The 21,457-nt window shown below is 38.2% G+C and overlaps 1 protein-coding gene across 10 annotated transcripts in view; it reads right to left on the bottom strand.

Moving 5' to 3' along the window:
* LOC5567349 (OTU domain-containing protein 7B) overlaps positions 1–21,457 on the bottom strand; it is a 96,491-nt gene that overhangs the window by 31,158 nt on the left and 43,876 nt on the right. The window lies entirely within an intron of this gene.

Here is a 21,457-nt window from a genome sequence, read left to right as displayed (position 1 = left end):
CACTTCCACAGTTATTAACTGAGAGCTTACTATGCCAATGACCATTTTTGCATGCGTATATCGTGTGTCAGGTACGAAGATACTCTACGCCCTGGGAAGTCGAGAAAATTTCCAACCCGAAAAGATCCTCGATCGGTGGGATTCGAACCCACGACCCTCAGTTTGGTCTTGCTGAATAGCTGCGCGTTTACCGCTACGGCTATCTGGGCCCAAACAATTTCATATAGGCTGATTCACAATTCTGCTCTATTTTTTCGCAAATGCTCGAACAACAGAAAAGTTTTTCATAAACTACGTACGTCCGACATTGGTGGATTTCAGCACCCTCTCTCTACAACCCCTATTGGCCACGAGCTTGCTTGTTAGACCCGATCTAAGAAAGCTCCTAAGCCATAGGTTCCCAAACTTTTAAAGTGCGCGACCCACTCTGTTGTTAAGGGGACAGGATCCGTCATTGATTTCAGAATTTTCAAAAGCAGTTTTTTCGTTCAAAATCAAGAAAATTTACATGAAAATGTGTTCACTGTATTCTATTCTCCAACCGAAACACAGTGAACACATTTTCATCGACTAATTTTTAGTTTTGAACAGAAAAACTGCTTTTGAAGTTTTGATGACGACGATGATTACGATGACGGAGCGTTGATCGTTAAGTGTCTTCCTCGTGACCCAACATGAAAAGATTATTTTTCTAGCTTGCAAGCTTCAGTAAAAGCGCAGAAAATCACAATGGATTTCAAAAATATTCATCTTAGCAAAATGACGTCTTCTACACTTTTTAAGCTCAAAAGTTGTCCAATTAATATTTGTTGGTGAATTAAGACCGGCATCAACACGGTAACAACCCATTTTTCTCGATAAGTTTACTTTAATAGTTATTTAATTAACCCTCTACCGGCAGCTTCATTTTTTACCGCTAAAAAATGTTCAAAACGCGATAACTTTTTTGTTTCTCGATATTTTTGCACAATTTTTTCACAAGATATTAAAAAACTCTTCTATCTAGGAATCCGTGTCGATAATAATCATTGGTGATCTAGTTTTGAAGATATTCCGACGTTCCTTGGGGGACCGCCATTATCCATATAAAATGTCTTTGGCGGCCATTTTGTTTTTGGTCAATTTATCAAAAAAAACATTACTATACAATGCCAGGTAATAAGGAGCTATCCTGAAAAAATCGTACAAATTGGTTTAGTATTTTTGGAGAAATCTGAATATTACGAAATTAGGTTTTTTAAAGTTTTCAAGATCTTTATTTGTCCAGTGTGGTACCAGAAACATAGATCATCATTACTCAAAGACGGCTGCACCAAATTGCTTCATTTTTTCACAACATACTCGCATTAATGTATCATTCCGAAGAGTGAAAATCCGAATACAATAAATAATTTGTAGCCTGAGATATTTACGAGGGTTATAGCTACGCATCGCTCCCCAAGGAATTTTGGAATATCTGCGGATCCAGATGACCAATCATCAATATCGACACATATTCTGAAACAAGATGAGTTTTTTGAGAGCTTGTGAGAAAATGGTTCAAACATATCGAGAAACAAAAAAGTTATCGCGATTTGAATATTTTTTAAGCGGTAAAAAATGAAGCATCCGGTAGAAGGGTTAATTGATGTTTTAGCTTCTGATAACCTTAAAAAAACCCTAAGGAGGATTCTCTCAGAATCCTAAGGAGGATTTTCTCCGAATCCAAAGGAGGATTCTCGTAGAATCCTGTTAAAGATTTTCATAGAATCCTGAGAAGGATTCTCTCAGAAGCCAGAGGAGGATTCTCTCAGAATCCTGAGGAGGTTTCTCTCAGAATCCTGAGGAGGTTTCTCTCAGAATCCTGAGGAGGTTTCTCTCAGAATCCTGAGGAGGATTCTCTCAAAATCCTGAAGAGGATTCTCTCAGAATTCTGAAAAGGATTCTCTCAGATTCCTGAGGAGGATTCTCTCAGAATCCTGAGGAAGATTCTCTCAGAATCCTGAGGAGGATTCTCTCATATTCCTGAGGAGGATTCTCTCAGAATCCTGAGGAGGATTTTCTCAGAATCCTGAGGATTCTCTCCGAATTCTGAGGAGGTTTCTCTCAGAATCCTGAGGAGGATTCTCTCAGAATCCTGAGGATTCTCTCAGAATTCTGAGGAGGTTTCTCTCAGAATTCTTAGTTGGATTCTCTCAGGATCCTGAGAAGGATTCTCTCAGAATCCTGAGAAGGATTCTCTCAGAATCCTGAGAAGGATTCTCTCAGAATCCTGAGAAGGATTCTCTCAGAATCCTGAGAAGGATTCTCTCAGAATCCTGAGAAGGATTCTCTCAGAATCCTGAGAAGGATTCTCTCAGAATCCTGAGAAGGATTCTCTCAGAATCCTGAGAAGGATTCTCTCAGAATCCTGAGAAGGATTCTCTCAGAATCCTGAGAAGGATTCTCTCAGAATCCTGAGAAGGATTCTCTCAGAATCCTGAGAAGGATTCTCTCAGAATCCTGAGAAGGATTCTCTCAGAATCCTGAGAAGGATTCTCTCAGAATCCTGAGAAGGATTCTCTCAGAATCCTGAGAAGGATTCTCTCAGAATCCTGAGAAGGATTCTCTCAGAATCCTGAGAAGGATTCTCTCAGAATCCTGAGAAGGAAAGGATTCTCTCAGAATCCTGAGAAGGATTCTCTCAGAATCCTGAGAAGGATTCTCTCAGAATTCTCAGGATTCTCTCAGGATCCTGAGAAGGATTCTCTCAGGATCCTGAGAAGGATTCTCTTAGAATCCTGAGGAGGATTCTCTTAGAATTCTGAGAAAGATTCTCTCAGAATCCTGAGTAGGATTCTCTCAGAATCTTGAGTAGGATTCTCTCAGAATCCTGAGTAGGATTCTCTCAGAATCCTGAGTAGGATTCTCAGAATCCTGAGTAGGATCTCTCAGAATTCTCTCAGAATCCTGAGTAGGATTCTCTCAGAATTCTGAGGAGGATTATCTCAGAATCCTGAGTGGGATTCTCTCAGAATCCTGAGGATTCTCTCAGAATTCTGAGGAGGTTTCTCTCAGAATTCTTAGTTGGATTCTCTCAGGATCCTGAGAAGGATTCTCTCCGAATCCTGAGAAGGATTCTCTCAGAATCCTGAGAAGGATTCTCTCAGAATTCTCAGGATTCTCTCAGGATCCTGAGAAGGATTCTCTCAGAATCCTGAGAAGGATTCTCTCAGAATCCTGAGAAGAATTCTCTCAGACTCCTGAGAAGAATTCTCTCAGACTCCTAAGAAGGATTCTCTCAGATTCTAAGAAGGATTCTCTCAGAATCCTGAGAAGGATTCTCTCGGAATCCTGAGAAGGATTCTCTCAGACTCCTGAGAAGGATTTTCTCAGAATCCTGAGAAGGATTCTTTCAGACTCCTGAGAAGTATTCTCTCAGAATCCTGAGAAGTGTTCTCTCAGAATCATGAGAAGTATTCTCTCAGAATCCTGAGAAGGATTCTCTCAGAATCCTGAGAAGGATTCTCTCAGAATTCTGAGAAGGATTCTCTCAGAATCCTGAGGAGGATTCTCTCAGAATCCTGAGAAGGATTCTCTCAGAATCCTGAGAAGGATTCTCTCAGAATCCTGAGAAGGATTCTCTCAGAATCCTGAGAAGGATTCTCTCAGAATCCTGAGAAGGATTCTCTCAGAATCCTGAGGAGGATTCTCTCAGAATCCTGAGGAGGATTCTCTCAGAATTCTGAGGAGGATTCTCTCAGAATTCTGAGGAGGATTCTCTCAGAATCCTGAGGAGGATTCTCTCAGAATCCTAGGGAGGATTCACTCAGAATCCTGAGGAAGATTCTTTCATACTCCTGAGGAGGATTCATTCAGAATCCTGAGGAGGATTCACTCAGAATCCTGAGGAGGATTCACTCAGAATCCTGAGGACGATTCTCTCAGAATCCTGAGGACGATTCGCTAGAAAACTTAAGGAGGATTCACTCAGAATCCTGAGGAGGATTCGCTCAGAATAATAAGGAGGATTCTCTCAGAATTCTGAGGAGGATTCTCTTTGAATCTAACTAGGATTCTCTTATATTGCTGAACAGAACTCTCACATAATCCTGCGGATTCTCTCAGAATCTTTAGGAGTATTCTCTCAGAATCCTGAGAAGGATTCTCTCAGAATTCTGAGGAGGATTCTTTCAGAATCCTGAGGAGTATTCGCTAGGAAACTTAAGGAGGATTCACTCAGAATCCTGAGGAGGATTCGCTCAGAATAATAAGGAGGATTCTCTCAGAATTCTGAGGAGGATTCTCTTTGAATCTTGAGTAGGATTCTCTCCTCTGCATCCTAAGTAGGATCCACTCCAAATCCTGAGTAGGATTCTCTCCGAATCCCAATTCATAAAGTAAATCCATTTATTTTTTGGAAAGAACTTCTTCCGAAATATCTAGATGAATTTTCGAACGGATCTTTAGAAAACTTCTTCATCATATTCTGATTTCTGGGGTATGTTTTGAGGATATCCAAATGTCAATGTTTAAGAAGCAATATTAGAAGTTATATCAGTGATAGAGTAGTGTTTGATCCGTTGAATCTGTTGCATGCTCCTTTGAGGGCGAGCGACGGAATCCGGATAAATTGTGTCCGGATCGCGTTTTTCGGAAGAAAAAAACGAAACAAAGTGTGCGGGTGAAAAAAAGTATCGACGCGTCAGTAGTGTTTGATCCGTTGAATCTGTTGCATGCTCCTTTGAGGGCGAGCGACGGAATCCGGATAAATTGTGTCCGGATCGCGTTTTTCGGAAGAAAAAACAAAAACAAAGTGCAGGTGAAAAAAGAATCGACGCGTCAGTAGTGTATGATCCGTTGAATCTGTTGCATGCTCCTTTGTGGGTGAGCGACGGAATTCAGATCGTGTCCGGTTCGCTTAGTAATCGCACTATCGGTATCGATCATTCGTGTATATGTTCACGTATTCATTTAAAAATATATCTCTATCGTTTACCAAAACGAATTCTTTCCCATATCCAAACTCCCAGTGTTTTCTTGTGGAAGTGCCGAGGAGTCGGCTTCCATAAAGCAAGTAACACGTCAACATTTCTCTCCTATTCCCAAATTGATCTGCATTCGGACGCAGCCGGCGCCGGTATTGTTTGCTATAATAATGAGAGCACCAGTACTTACACATTGAAGATGTTACTGATCCTGAGTAGCATCTGTTGGTACCCTGTGTAAGTACAGCTGTTCTTGCAATAACGGAGTAGCAACTGCGGGCGGTCAATCATGCTCATGCTCATGCTCAATATTAGAAGTTATATCAGTGAGAATTTTAGAAGTTCTATCAGTGATAATTTCTAAGGTAATTCGTAAACTGATTTCTTAACTGTTCTTTTTTTATTTTTTTCCTGGAAAATTTCCTGGAGAAAAACTCTAGAATTACGTGGATAATGGATGACACGAGAATTCATCAACTCTACGATTATGTTGTGAAATAAAAGGTGTAACCTGATGAAATGAGCTCTTTTGGATTTCACTGGTGAGCTTGTTCCATACTATTTTTACTTTTCTGAGGTAGTAATGAAATTATATTGGTTGGAATCTAGAAAAGTATGAGCTCTCGATACCTCCACTTATCGATAATTGTCATTTGGCATTATGTGTCACTCCACATTTAAGCTTCGATAAAAGACAAAGAAACTCAGGATAAAACCCAGTTCCTACAGGGATGAAACATTCCCGGAAGCAACATCACCTATTCAAACGCGAAAAAAAAGTAACTGTCCACCCATAGAGAAGCTGAAGTAGCAATTTACGAAGGACGTCTAAATCGACATCCTCATCGGCAATCGCCTACGCAACCCAACCATAACCAACAACCGGTTAATTTCGGTCGGAGTTATTTTTATGTCACATCTCCCTTGGGCGAAAGGTACAGTAAACTACCGGACCAACTTACACAGCATCCCCACTAGGGCGGTTCGAAATACAAAAAGGTATCAAAATTCTATCTCTCATATATCTTTCTAACAATCCTTCGTGGGTATTGAAAAGGAGCCAAAGACGTTGAATGTTTTTATGGAAATTTATATGAGGGAACCTCAATAATATGTCTAACGCCGGTTGAACAATTATATCCCTGTTAATGCTAGAATTAATTACCGAATTTTGTTTTTGAAGCTTTAATAAAGAAAATTGCAAAGCTATTCATGGATATCTTTACTCTTATCTGTCGGATTGAATTGCTGTGTGTACTTTTATTACAAAACTAACGTGATTCGAACTTTTTTCCCAATTTCTATATAATAATTTCCATACAGACCTATACCGTCTTTGGACCACCTACAAATCATCACCAAAATTTCTGAGAATTATACAGAACACTTTTTTATTGCAACGATTGTAAGAAAGATGTCGGACCTTTTTTTTTTTTTTGTTTTTTGTATCGCCCTAAACCTCACGCATGTGTGCGTGCAGTGATCCAAGAACAAACCGCCACCGGCGGCGGCGACCGATAAAAATAGCAAGCCTAATGGAAACCGAACAGGATAAAAATTAATGGAAGCAACATTATTGAGAGCTCTGTCAGAAACATCTGCCGACCCGGCTGTAACATGAAGCGAAGATTGATTCGGCGGGAAACGGACGTTCGATGTTGACGGGAAATGTTACGGGTCCTGGAAACGGAAATGGAGCTCAGAGGCCTTAAGGTGAAACAGCTTGAAATCCAACTTCAATGTTGCACCTGAACATTGAGGGCACAAATCTCATCACGGAAGCAGCAAAAGTGATATTTTAGCTCTGTGTATTAACAGAAAGCTTGAAATAAGAAAATTGAACTCGTAGGTTTACTAATTCTTTAGTTTAATGCTTTTGAAAGTCGACCATTCTGACGACCATCTTTGATTTCTGAGATGTTTCACCTTATGCGCGTAATCGAAATTCGGTTCATTATTGTTAGAATAGATATCTGCAGCTCAACTAAGTGATGCTCGAAGTTAAACATCTAGTATGATAAACAATTATCAATACTACCAATACTCGCAGTAATTACGTCCACATGGCGCCCAACTTCGGTTCTCAATAGGGCAATAACCTAATCCCCCGTCTTCCCCACTTTATCAGCAGATCTTATCGTATCATGCAAGCTCCTTCTATCGCATTTTTAACGACATTGTTGGTTGTTGTCGACAATTCGCTTAACCCTCATTTACCAACCTGTCAGTAGCTTATCAACAGATGGAGAGAGGAAAAAAGAGAAAGAGACTGATGGTGGCGCTCGCTACAGGTGGTCGATCTTAATACCACTAGACAGCTCTGCGAGAACGACATTGTTATCCGTCAATTAAATCGCCCCATCATCGTTTTGGGAATTAGGGTGGAAGTACTCATTTTGGATTCATGAAGGATACTTGTTAATTGGGTTATTAAACTTTTTAAATCATACCACAGCGATCAAAAGTTAGTATCTTTGTATCAATTAGATTTTTTAACTTATATTTTTAGTAGTGATAAGGTAGAACATTAAAGAGTTGGCTCTAATGAACTACAATTTGAATCTTTACGAATAATCCAATTTTCCTTCAAAGAACTCAAAAACAAGACTCTTCAAGAGTTCAAACATGGTTTAGAATAGAAAATTAGCTGCCCTACCCTTCTAACTGATAATTGAAGAACTTTTAGAGCCACGTCAAAACGCACCGGCTAGGAATGGAAACGCACCGAGAATCCATTCACCAAATCGAACCCAATTATGAATCATACAAATAGGGAAAGTAAACAACCTCGACAATACAAGTGTAGAACATCGACAGCGTAATTGCGATGGGTTTGGCTCTATCAATGTCTGTATCTATTGAGCGGTTGATTACTCATCGTTGTTTACGGCGTTGGGAAATTGGCTTCATTTCGAATAGAAATAAGAACTATTTTCTAGGCGAACAACAAGTGAGGATTGTTTTAGTACTTTCACAAGTGATGTCAGCGGCTGGCAATGAGCAAACTGGTTATTTCTAAGCAGATGACTTTTGCCCGATCTCAAATGCAGGGAACATGATTAATTTTAGATGGAATTTACGAAAAGTAATCTTTGTATTCGATTTTTTTTTTCGATATCAGTGAAAAGCAAGGGCGTAGGTCAGAATCCTGCATTGAATCTCTCTGAATCCTGTGTAGGATTCTCTCAGAAACCTGATAAAGATTCCCTCAGAATCCTGAAAACGATTCCCTCAGAGTGCTGAGAAGGATTTTCTCATAGTCCTGAGAAGGACTCTCTCAGAGTCCTGAGAAGGATTCTCTCAGAGTCCTGAGAAGGATTCTTTCAGAGTCCTGAGAAGGATTCTCTCAGAGTCCTGAGAAGGATTCTCTCAGAGTCCTGAGAAGGATTCTCTCAGAGTCCTGAGAAGGATTCTCTCAGAGTCCTGAGAAGGATTCTCTCAGAGTCCTGAGAAGGATTCTCTCAGAGTCCTGAGAAGGATTCTCTCAGAGTCCTGAGAAGGATTCTCTCAGAGTCCTGAGGAGGTTTCTCTCAGAGTCCTGAGAAGGATCCTTCTCAGGATTCTGAGAGAATCCTTCTCAGGATTCTGAGAGAATCCTTCTCAGGACTCTGAGAGAAACCTCCTCAGGACTCTGAGAGAATCCTTCTCAGGACTCTGAGAGAATCCTTCTCAGGACTCTGAGAGAATCCTTCTCAGGACTCTGAGAGAATCCTTCTCAGGACTCTGAGAGAATCCTTCTCAGGACTCTGAGAGAATCCTTCTCAGGACTCTGAGAGAATCCTTCTCAGGACTCTGAGAGAATCCTTCTCAGGACTCTGAGAGAATCCTTCTCAGGACTCTGAGAGAAACCTCCTCAGGACTCTGAGAGAATCCTTCTCAGGACTCTGAGAGAATCCTTCTCAGGACTCTGAGAGAATCCTTCTCAGGACTCTGAGAGAATCCTTCTCAGGACTCTGAGAGAATCCTTCTCAGGACTCTGAGAGAATCCTTCTCAGGACTCTGAGAGAATCCTTCTCAGGACTCTGAGAGAATCCTTCTCAGGACTCTGAGAGAATCCTTCTCAGGACTCTGAGAGAATCCTTCTCAGGACTATGAGAAAATCCTTCTCAGCACTCTGAGGGAATCGTTTTCAGGATTCTGAGGGAATCTTTATCAGGTTTCTGAGAGAATCCTACACAGGATTCAGAGAGATTCAATGCAGGATTCTGACCTACGCCCTTGCTTTTCACTGATATCGAAAAAAAAAAATCGAATACAAAGATTACTTTTCGTAAATTCCATCTAAAATTAATCATGTTCCCTGCATTTGAGATCGGGCAAAAGTCATCTGCTTAGAAATAACCAGTTTGCTCATTGCCAGCCGCTGACATCACTTGTGAAAGTACTAAAACAATCCTCACTTGTTGTTCGCCTAGAAAATAGTTCTTATTTCTATTCGAAATGAAGCCAATTTCCCAACGCCGTAAACAACGATGAGTAATCAACCGCTCAATAGATACAGACATTGATAGAGCCAAACCCATCGCAATTACGCTGTCGATGTTCTACACTTGTATTGTCGAGGTTGTTTACTTTCCCTATTTGTATGATTCATAATTAGGTTCGATTTGGTGAATGGATTCTCGGTGCGTTTCCATTCCTAGCCGGTGCGTTTTGACGTGGCTCTAAAAGTTCTTCAATTATCAGTTAGAAGGGTAGGGCAGCTAATTTTCTATTCTAAACCATGTTTGAACTCTTGAAGAGTCTTGTTTTTGAGTTCTTTGAAGGAAAATTGGATTATTCGTAAAGATTCAAATTGTAGTTCATTAGAGCCAACTCTTTAATGTTCTACCTTATCACTACTAAAAATATAAGTTAAAAAATCTATTATTATTATTATTATTTATTTTAAACAAAAATTTTGAAAGAGGGAAAAACCCCTTTGAGTGATTTCTTCTAGGAAATCTTTCTCAAAGAGGCACAAAACCTCTTTATCTTTTCACAAAACGTTATAAAACACACTTAAACTAAAGGCTCACACGGTAACGAACCATAACAGAGCCATTGTCTTGAAAGGGACATCAATTACGTTTGGAATTAGGGCATCAATTCAGTCAATTCAGTCGAATAAAAACCAGTCAGGGAACGAAGCACAACCTTATTGATATCTGAAAATAAATTGAAAAGAAAAAAGCAACAACGAAGAATCAAACAGAATATGAGATTTCATTCAAGAAATTGAACAATAATTTTAAAATTGGATAACATTTTGCACCAAGTATGTCACGCACAGACACAGGAACTGAGAGACCAAAATTAGTTATGCTGTTCATTAATTTGTTTCTTGGAGAAATATATTTGTCGCAATGAAATACTATATGATCAATGTCTTCATAGGATTTCCCACAGTCGCACAAATTGGAATCTGTGATGTTGATACGATACAAATGGCTGTTGCAAGTATAATGATTTGACATTAACCTCGAAAATGAACAAATAAAATTTCTACTAACTGACATATTTTTGAACCATGGAATGTGACTTGCTTTAGGACAAATCGAATGGCACCAACGTCCTTTATCACTAGAGTTCCAACAATTTTGCCAATTGGAAAGAGATATTTTTTTAAATTTTGAATAATATTCAGAAGGGGAAATATTACGATTGAAAATTACGCCACAATTCACACCTAATTTAGCTAAAGAATCAGCCTGTTCATTTCCATAAATATTACAATGAGCCGGGACCCATACGAATTTTATGACGAATCCTTGAGAGTTGAGATCAAATAGTATTTTTTTAATCATAAATATTACATGATGAGTTTTAAAATTAAAATTGATTGTATTCAATGCATGAAGACAGCTCAAACTATCAGAACAAACAATATATATATTTGGAGTACAATCTTTGATCAAGATGCACGTAAAATATAAGGCAATCAGCTCTGCTATGAAAATAGAACAGGGAGATTGTAATTTAAAAAAGTGAGCTGACAATAAATTGTACACACCGAAGCCAGCATCATCATGAATCAAAGAACCATCTGTATAATAAAATTGTGCAGGAGTGATTTCAGTAAATTTCCGCTCAAATAAAAATTTCGAAATATTAGAATGATGAATTTTTGGAACTTGTTTCAATTCGTAAAATAGAGACAAGTCGATTAATGGTTGATAAGTATGAATGTTGATATTAGAATTATAAAATGCATTCCATGGAATTGAAACAATGTTTTCAACAGAACAATGATTGAAGGAGTCTAATATTTTGCTCGTGGGATTAATTTCAAATAAAGACCTTAAAATATTAATAATCGAATGATTGTTAGAAAAACAATTCATCATAAATTTACAGTTCAATTCTTGAAAACGAAGTTTAAGTGGAATAACACCTGCCAAAACTTCAATTGATTGAGTATGAGTTGAATTCATAAGTTTTAAACAAATTCTCAAGCAACGAAATTGTATTTTTTCAAGTTTGACAAAATATGTTTGTACAGCACTACCAAATGTAAAACAACCATATTCCATTACTGAACGAATAGTAGTTTTGTAAAGTGTTATTAAATCAGAAGGATCTGCTCCCCACCAAGTACCTGTGATTGTTCGAAGAAAATTTATTCTTTTTGCACAAACTTTTTGAATGTGTATAATGTGAGTGTTCCAATTCAACTTCGAATCAAACCATATGCCAAGATATTTATATACATCAACTTCTTCAATTTCAAGACCGTTGAGATATAAATTTATTCTTGTGGAAGAATGTTTTCTTGTAAAAACAATAAATTTAGTTTTTTGGACAGAAAAAGAAAAACCATTCTCATGCGCCCACATATCAATATTGTCTAAAGCACATTGCATGAAATGTCTAATAATCTCTCTGTTTTTGCCGCTAATAGAAATCATATTATCATCAGCAAACTGAAGCAAATAACAGCCATTAGGTATAATGGAAGCAATATCACTTGTGAATAAATTGTACAAAAAAGGACTTAGGCAAGATCCTTGTGGAAGACCAAAATAACTATAACGAATAGTTTTGGAACATCCATTATGAAAAAAATTCATAATTTTGAAAGAAAATAAATTGTATAAAAAATTTGAAATCAAATTTGGAATTTTTAAAGTATTCATTTTATTGAACAATAAATCAATCAAAACAGAATCATATGCTCCAGAAACATCTAGGAAAGTTGAAACAACATCCTGCTTTTTATTGAAAGAAAGCTGAATTTGTGAAGCCAAAAGTGAAACACAGTCACGAGTACCACGACCTCTTCTAAAACCAAATTGAGAAGATGGAAAAATGTTGTTATTTTCAGCCCATAATTCAAGCCGATTTAAAATCATTCGTTCAAATAGTTTACGAAAACATGATAACAAACTGATTGGTCTTCTACTATCTGCAAAAGAAGGATCTCTATCAGGCTTCACAATACTTATAACTTTAATGTATCGCCATTCAAGAGGAATGATGTTTTGACATAAGAAAGAATTATAAATTGAAAGCAAATGAAGTTTTCCTTCATCAGGCAAATTTTTCAACACAATAAATTTAATGTTATCAATACCAGGAGAAGTATTTTTGGTTATTGATAAAGCCATATTAAATTCAGCTAACGAAAAAGGATTACAAAGTTCAGGAAAGTAATTAAAAGAATTTGTTTTGAAATTTACAGAACGAGGAACAAAATCTGGACATATTTTTGAAGAAAAGTCGTCAATCCATTTTTCCGAATATTCCAAAGCCGTAGAAAGAGGAGATTTATAATTTCTTAAATTACGAGCTACAGACCATAATTTGGATAATGAAGTTTCTTTATCAAGATTTTCAACAAAATTTTTCCAATAATTTCTCTTTTTGAATTTTATAACTCTTGTGAACTGTGCTTCAGCTTTACAGTATAATAAATAATGATTTCTGGAGCCAGATCTGCGAAATAATTTGAATGCATCTGATTTTTTTCTTAAAGAAATGGAACACTCATCATCCCACCAAAACGATGGACGTTTTATTTTAGTAGTGCCAGAAACAAATTTTCTCTTCTGAGAAATCCGTAAACAATCAATCAATAATTTTGTGAAAATATTATAATTTTCGATAGGAGAATCAGAATGTACAATGTTTATTAATGAACTATATATAAGATCAGAAAATTTCGACCAATTTACATTTTTACAAAGATCAGGAACACATGGTTCATGAAATACATTATTGAGTTCAGCAATTTGTATTCCAATTATAATAGGTAAATGATCACTACCATTAGGATCATTTATAATTTTCCATGTAGATTGCATTGATAAATTGTTTGAACACAGGGATAAATCAACACATGAATGATTATTAGGAGGAACAGCAATCCTAGTAATTGATCCATCATTCAAAATATTCAAATTAAAATCATCGATTAAGTCCATAATTAAAGAACCTCTACCATCAGTTTTCTCACTACCCCAGGCAAAATTATGTGCATTGAAATCACCTAAAATATAAAATGGGGAAGGAATTTCGTTTATAATACATTTAATTTGAGGAAGAGAAAAACTAACATTTGGAGGAATATAAAAACAAATAATAGAAAACTCATAATTATCTTTTCTTATAGAAACAGCAAGATATTCTACTTGTGATTGAAAAGATAAATCTAAATATTTAAATTCAAGATTCTCACGAATTCCAATTAAAACTCCTCCAAATGATGAATCCCTATCTTTTCTTATTATGTTAAAATTTGGAACGCGGAAAAATTTTGATGTGCCTAGCCATGTTTCATTTAAACAAAAAATATCTACATTGAAATTTGATATTAATGCTTTTAATCTATCAATTTTGGGAATAACACTACGGCAATTCCATTGTAAAATATTCAAACTGTTGGAAACCTTTGAAGCCATTAGGATGAGAATAATGAGGCAATGAGGGGAACAAATGAATTCAACTTATCCAAAACAGAGGCCAGAAATGGTAAAATCATTTTGATAATTTTTTTCCAAAAGTCGCTCAATTCCAAAAAATCAACAAGTTCCTCCAAAATTTTCAAAATTGAATTATTTGAATTTTCGTTATTTTGTTCATTCGAAATATTGTTTGATTTATGATCATTAGTCCTGGATAAGGGATCAGAATCAATTCTTTGAAAACCAGGAATATTTTTGTGAGAAACAGTTGCCTTAATAGGAGGAAAATTCGTGTCAAAAGAAGTTGATGGTTGAGGTTCATCAAAAATATTATTTTGCTTGTTAGGAGCTTTATTGGACGTTTTTCTCCTCTTATTAGGAGGTTTGTAAACAAAATTATTAAAATGTTCAAATGATTCAACTCCATCATCATCCGGTAGAACATCAAAAGCATTAGATGAAGAAATGTTATCTGAGGATTTCATTACTTCAGCATACGACAAAAGATTTTTATTTTTTAACTTTTGATTAAATTTAGTTTGTTGATCAATATAAACAACACAATCTTTCAAAGAATTGTGTTTTTGTTTACAATAGATACAAAGGTCCGAGTGTTTATTACACTCAGACGAAGAATGTTGCTCTCCACATTTCGAACATTTTTGCTTATTGGAGCAAAAACTTGAAGTGTGCCCAAATAAAAGACAATTGTCGCAATGCATGAGCTTTGGATAGTAAAGTCTCACGCGAAATTTTACATTATCAATCATTACGAAGTCTGGAAGGACTGAACCAGAAAACGTAATTTTGATACAATTTGAATGGATATACTTGGAGTCATTTCCATTAAAAAACTGTTTCGATAAACGAACACAATCCAAAACTCCGACAGGAGAAAGGGATTTGTTCCTGAAAATTCCTGAACCATGGTTCCTTACATCTTCACAATCCAAAAATTCATCATAAATTATTCCATTAATTTCGCATGCATCGCAAGGCGCATACACACGATAGGAATTAAAAAATAATTTGGATTCCAAAAGAGAGTTGGCATCGTCTCTCGATCCAAAAATTACTCTCAACTTGTCGAGAGAAATTTTTTTAATTTCTTTAACCGATTTATATTTTTTGTATATTTCGGATGAAATCAATAAAACGTTGATCGGTTTTTCTCTTTTACGAAAATAAACCACGAATGGTCCAGGAAAAGTGGAAGGATAAACCTTTACTCTAAAAGGTTTATTCAATGAAGTGGTTTCGTTTGAGTGATCCCCATCTTTTGACCCCCCCTCACCCTCATCAGTTTCCATAACAGAAACTTAACGAGGGAAAAATATTATGTTCAAAAATGGAATATATAAAGTAAAATAAAGGAATGGAATATAAAACGTATACTTATTGATGTCCCAACAAACGAAGCTTCAGAAAGAACTTGAACAACCAAACTTCTACGGCGAACTTGAAAAACAGGTAAAACTCTTGAATGGATGAAAGAACAGCAACACTTGAAACAAACACTCGGTGAAATACTCCAATCAAATCCACGGAATCGAAAACCAAAGCTCGGAAGTAATTTGAATCTGAAATGTGAAAAAAAAATGACAAGCAGAGAAAAAAACCGTTTCACCTGGTCAAGGCCTACTTACCGAGTATGAGTTAAAAAATCTAATTGATACAAAGATACTAACTTTTGATCGCTGTGGTATGATTTAAAAAGTTTAATAACCCAATTAACAAGTATCCTTCATGAATCCAAAATGAGTACTTCCACCCTAATTCCCAAAACGATGATGGGGTGATTTAATTGACGGATAACAATGTCGTTCTCGCAGAGCTGTCTAGTGGTATTAAGATCGACCACCTGTAGCGAGCGCCACCATCAGTCTCTTTCTCTTTTTTCCTCTCTCCATCTGTTGATAAGCTACTGACAGGTTGGTAAATGAGGGTTAAGCGAATTGTCGACAACAACCAACAATGTCGTTAAAAATGCGATAGAAGGAGCTTGCATGATACGATAAGATCTGCTGATAAAGTGGGGAAGACGGGGGATTAGGTTATTGCCCTATTGAGAACCGAAGTTGGGCGCCATGTGGACGTAATTACTGCGAGTATTGGTAGTATTGATAATTGTTTATCATACTAGATGTTTAACTTCGAGCATCACTTAGTTGAGCTGCAGATATCTATTCTAACAATAATGAACCGAATTTCGATTACGCGCATAAGGTGAAACATCTCAGAAATCAAAGATGGTCGTCAGAATGGTCGACTTTCAAAAGCATTAAACTAAAGAATTAGTAAACCTACGAGTTCAATTTTCTTATTTCAAGCTTTCTGTTAATACACAGAGCTAAAATATCACTTTTGCTGCTTCCGTGATGAGATTTGTGCCCTCAATGTTCAGGTGCAACATTGAAGTTGGATTTCAAGCTGTTTCACCTTAAGGCCTCTGAGCTCCATTTCCGTTTCCAGGACCCGTAACATTTCCCGTCAACATCGAACGTCCGTTTCCCGCCGAATCAATCTTCGCTTCATGTTACAGCCGGGTCGGCAGATGTTTCTGACAGAGCTCTCAATAATGTTGCTTCCATTAATTTTTATCCTGTTCGGTTTCCATTAGGCTTGCTATTTTTATCGGTCGCCGCCGCCGGTGGCGGTTTGTTCTTGGATCACTGCACGCACACATGCGTGAGGTTTAGGGCGATACAAAAAACAAAAAAAAAAAAGGTCCGACATCTTTCTTACAATCGTTGCAATAAAAAAGTGTTCTGTATAATTCTCAGAAATTTTGGTGATGATTTGTAGGTGGTCCAAAGACGGTATAGGTCTGTATGGAAATTATTATATAGAAATTGGGAAAAAAGTTCGAATCACGTTAGTTTTGTAATAAAAGTACACACAGCAATTCAATCCGACAGATAAGAGTAAAGATATCCATGAATAGCTTTGCAATTTTCTTTATTAAAGCTTCAAAAACAAAATTCGGTAATTAATTCTCTCAGAGTCCTGAGAAGGATTCTCTCAGAGTCCTGAGAAGGATTCTCTCAGAGTCCTGAGAAGGATTCTCTCAGAGTCCTGAGAAGGATTCTCTCAGAGTCCTGAGGAGGTTTCTCTCAGAGTCCTGAGAAGGATTCTCTCAGAGTCCTGAGAAGAATTCTCTCAGAGTCCTGAGAAGGATTCTCTCAGAATCCTGAGAAGGATTCTCTCAGAATCCTGAGAAGGATTCTCTCAGAATCCTGAGAAGGATTCTCTCAGAATCCTGAGAAGGATTCTCTCAGAATCCTGAGAAGGATTCTCTCAGAATCCTGAGAAGGATTCTCTCAGAATCCTGAGAAGGATTCTCTCAGAATCCTGAGAAGGATTCTCTCAGAATCCTGAGAAGGATTCTCTCAGAATCCTGAGAAGGATTCTCTCAGAATCCTGAGAAGGATTCTCTCAGAGTCCTGAGAAGGATTCTCTCAGAGTCCTGAGAAGGATTCTCTCAGAGTCCTGAGAAGGATTCTCTCAGAGTCCTGAGAAGGATTCTCTCAGAGTCCTGAGAAGGATTCTCTCAGAGTCCTGAGAAGGATTCTTTTAGAGTCCTGAGAAGGATTCTCTCAGAGTCATGAGAAGGATTCTCTCAGAGTCCTGAGAAGGATTCTCTCAGAGTTCTGAGAAGGATTCTTTTAGAGTCCTGAGAAGGATTCTCTCAGAGTCCTGAGAAGGATTCTCTCAGAGTCCTGAGAAGGATTCTCTCAGAGTCCTGAGAAGAATTCTCTCAGAATCCTGAGAAGGATTCTCTCAGAATCCTGAGAAGGATTCTCTCAGAATCCTGAGAAGGATTCTCTCAGAATCCTGAGAAGGATTCTCTCAGAGTCCTGAGAAGGATTCTCTCAGAGTCCTGAGAAGGATTCTCTCAGAGTCCTGAGAAGGATTCTCTCAGAGTCCTGAGAAGGATTCTCTCAGAGTCATGAGAAGGATTCTCTCAGAGTCCTGAGAAGAATTCTTTCAGAGTCCTGAGAAGAATTCTCTCAGAGTCATGAGAAGGATTCTCTCAGAGTCTTGAGAAGGATTCTCTCAGAGTTCTGAGAAGGATTCTTTTAGAGTCCTGAGAAGGATTCTCTCAGAGTCATGAGAAGGATTCTCTCAGAGTCCTGAGAAGGATTCTCTCAGAGTTCTGAGAAGGATTCTCTCAGAGTTCTGAGAAGGATTCTTTTAGAGTCCTGAGAAGGATTCTCTCAGAATCCTGAGAAGGATTCTCTCAGAATCCTGAGAAGGATTCTCTCAGAATCCTGAGAAGGATTCTCTCAGAATCCTGAGAAGGATTCTCTCAGAATCCTGAGAAGGATTCTCTCAGAATCCTGAGAAGGATTCTCTCAGAATCCTGAGAAGGATTCTCTCAGAATCCTGAGAAGGATTCTCTCAGAATCCTGAGAAGGATTCTCTCAGAATCCTGAGAAGGATTCTCTCAGAATCCTGAGAAGGATTCTCTCAGAATCCTGAGAAGGATTCTCTCAGAATCCTGAGAAGGATTCTCTCAGAATCCTGAGAAGGATTCTCTCAGAATCCTGAGAAGGATTCTCTCAGAATCCTGAGAAGGATTCTCTCAGAATCCTGAGAAGGATTCTCTCAGAATCCTGAGAAGGATTCTCTCAGAATCCTGAGAAGGATTCTCTCAGAATCCTGAGAAGGATTCTCTCAGAATCCTGAGAAGGATTCTCTCAGAATCCTGAGAAGGATTCTCTCAGAATCCTGAGAAGGATTCTCTCAGAATCCTGAGAAGGATTCTCTCAGAATCCTGAGAAGGATTCTCTCAGAATCCTGAGAAGGATTCTCTCAGAATCCTGAGAAGGATTCTCTCAGAATCCTAAGAAGGATTCTCTCAGAGTCCTGAGAAGGATTCTCTCAGAGTCCTGAGAGGGATTCTCTCAGAATCCTGAGAAGGATTCTCTCAGAGTCCTGAGAAGGATTCTCTCAGAGTCCTGAGAAGGATTCTTTTAGAGTCCTGAGAAGGATTCTCTCAGAGTCCTGAGAAGGATTCTCTCAGAGTCCTGAGAAGGATTCTCTCAGAGTTCTGAGAAGGATTCTTTTAGAGTCCTGAGAAGGATTCTCTCAGAGTCCTGAGAAGGATTCTTTTAGAGTCCTGAGAAGGATTCTCTCAGAGTCCTGAGAAGGATTCTCTCAGAGTCCTGAGAAGGATTCTCTCAGAGTCCTGAGAAGGATTCTCTCAGAGTCCTGAGAAGGATTCTTCTCCGGATTCTAAGAGAATCCTTCTCAGGATTCTGAGAGAATTTTTCTAAGGATTCTGAAAGAATCCTTCTCATGATTATGAGAGAATGCTTCTCAGAATACTGAGAGAATTCTTCTCAGGATTCTGAGAGAATCCTACGCAGAGAATCGTGCTGAGGGTTCTGAAAGGTCCTTGCTAATGTTTGAAAATTTGCAAACATACGAAAAAATATTCTACTGCATCTATACCATCTGATAACCTTGTGCCCGTCAATCATTGGTGTTTTCCCTCCAGATAATGTGTATCCCATGATCCGCTCCAATTCAATCTATTCATCATATGCCGGTATCTCTGTGATTCATGCCCGCCGTCAATCTAGTGCCTTATCAAAAAAGCATCGTTGTCAACCTAGCAGCTGGCTATTGCTAGATTAATTAAGCTGAATTACAGCAGCACCCTTTCACCGAGAGCCACAATGTATATTCCCTTTATGGCTGCGCCATATCACTTCTTGCCACTGTGTATTCCGAAAGTTAGACGATCCGCAGTGCCAATGAGTTTCCGCCACAGAGAAACAGACGTAACACTTGAATTGTTTTCATCGAGCAGCATAATAGTGCTTAATTCTTATATTCTGTAGTTCATTCGTGGCGCTCGCATCGCATTGTTATTTGCATGAACATGTTTTTAATTGATTATTGCCCTAGCTGGTACGTCTGTTTATCTATGCCCCCACCATTGCTTCCCGAACAGTATCTAAATTTATGGTGCTGCATTCAAATGAGATTATCGCAATTTGATGACTCAATTAGAGGGCGCACTTGTTCGTTCGGACTTTCATTGTATGTAGGCCCAGTCACTTCGACTCAGATATCGTGGTGGCGCGAAGCCCAGCAGTGCGATAAGGAATTACACATGCCGCGGTAGGTCAGCTTTATATTCAATTCAAGCAATGTCGTGTGTTGTCGGTACGACGTAACATATCTTATCGGACCCCCTACTTATTCCATGTGATTAATTCTTGCCGAACTGGAATCGCACATGACACTTTGCAAATATGTTTGCTTAACATGTGAAGTTCTTTATGATGTTTGTTTGTTTGATTGTTTGTTATTTGCAAATGATAACCTCGAAGGTTTTCAGTAAACTCACAAAATTATCGTAATTAAATTATTGATCAATGATACTTTTATTTTTTAGGAATAGAAAGGCAGAATGTACACTCTGCAAGTAGCATTTTAACATCTCAATCGATTTCTCTGAAACTTGGCGTGAAAAACTCTCTCATTACTCGAGATTCAGCAATTTTTTCAAATATTTTTTCAGAACGCCACAGAAGTATGTTTTGTGTGCATTGTGCAAGTTGATGATGTTGAAAGTAGCTTATGGCTGCTCTCAGTCAAGGATGGATAATCAATTTGGTGAGCTCGTTTTATGCTTTTATTTTAAATGTATGAAACAAATTTTTATGAGAGAATCCTACAGATGATTGTGAGAGAACCTTATTCAGGATTCTGAGGAAATACTTCTCAGGATTCGGAAAGAATTCTTCTCAGGAATCTGAGAGAATCCTTCTCAGGAATCAGAGAGAATCCTTCTCAGGAATCTGAGAGAATTCTTCTCAGGAATCTGAGAGAATCCTTCTCAGAATTCTTCGAGGAACCTCAGCATTCTGCCAGGAACCTCAGGATTCTGAGAGAATCCATCTCAGGGTTTTGAGAGAATCCTTCTCAAGCTGCTGAGAGAATCCTCTGATGATTCTGAGAGAAATCTATTCAGGATTCTAGAAGAATTCTTCTAAGGATTCCGGGAGAATCCTTCTCAGGATCCTGAGAGAATCCTTCTCAGGATCCTGAGAGAATCCTTTTCAGGATCCTGAGAGAATCCTTCTCAGGATTCTGAGAGAATCCTCCTCAGGATTCTGAGACAATCCTCCTCAGGATTCTGAGAGAATCCTCCTCAGGATTCTAAGAAAATCCTCCTCAGGATTCTAAGAAAACCCTCCTCAGGATTCCAAGAGAATCCTTCTCAGGATTCTGAGAGAATCCTGCTCAGGATTCTTAGAGAATCCTACTAAGGATTCTTAGAGAATCCTACTAAGGATTCTGAGAGAATCCTCCTCAGGATTCTGAGAGAATTCTCCTCAAGATTCTGATAGAATCCCCCTCAGGATTCTGAGGGAATCCTCCTCGGGATTCTAAGGGAATCCTCCTCAGGATTTTGAGAAAATCCTCCTCAGGATTCTGATAGAATCCCCCTCAGGATTCTGATAGAATCCCCCTCAGGATTCTGATAGAATCCTGCTAAGAAGACTCGTTTCGTCAGTGTCGCAAGTCCGTCATGATACTTAACAGCCCTGGCCTGGAGTCTGTGAAATTATTTCAGAAGAAATCTCAGGAGAACTCACTGAAATAAATCCT

The sequence above is a fragment of the Aedes aegypti genome, chromosome 3 (assembly GCF_002204515.2).
Source record: "Aedes aegypti strain LVP_AGWG chromosome 3, AaegL5.0 Primary Assembly, whole genome shotgun sequence".
Lineage (NCBI taxonomy): Eukaryota > Metazoa > Arthropoda > Insecta > Diptera > Culicidae > Aedes > Aedes aegypti.
Note: the sequence above shows the minus strand (reverse complement) of the source record. Positions and strands in the feature narration are given on the sequence as shown.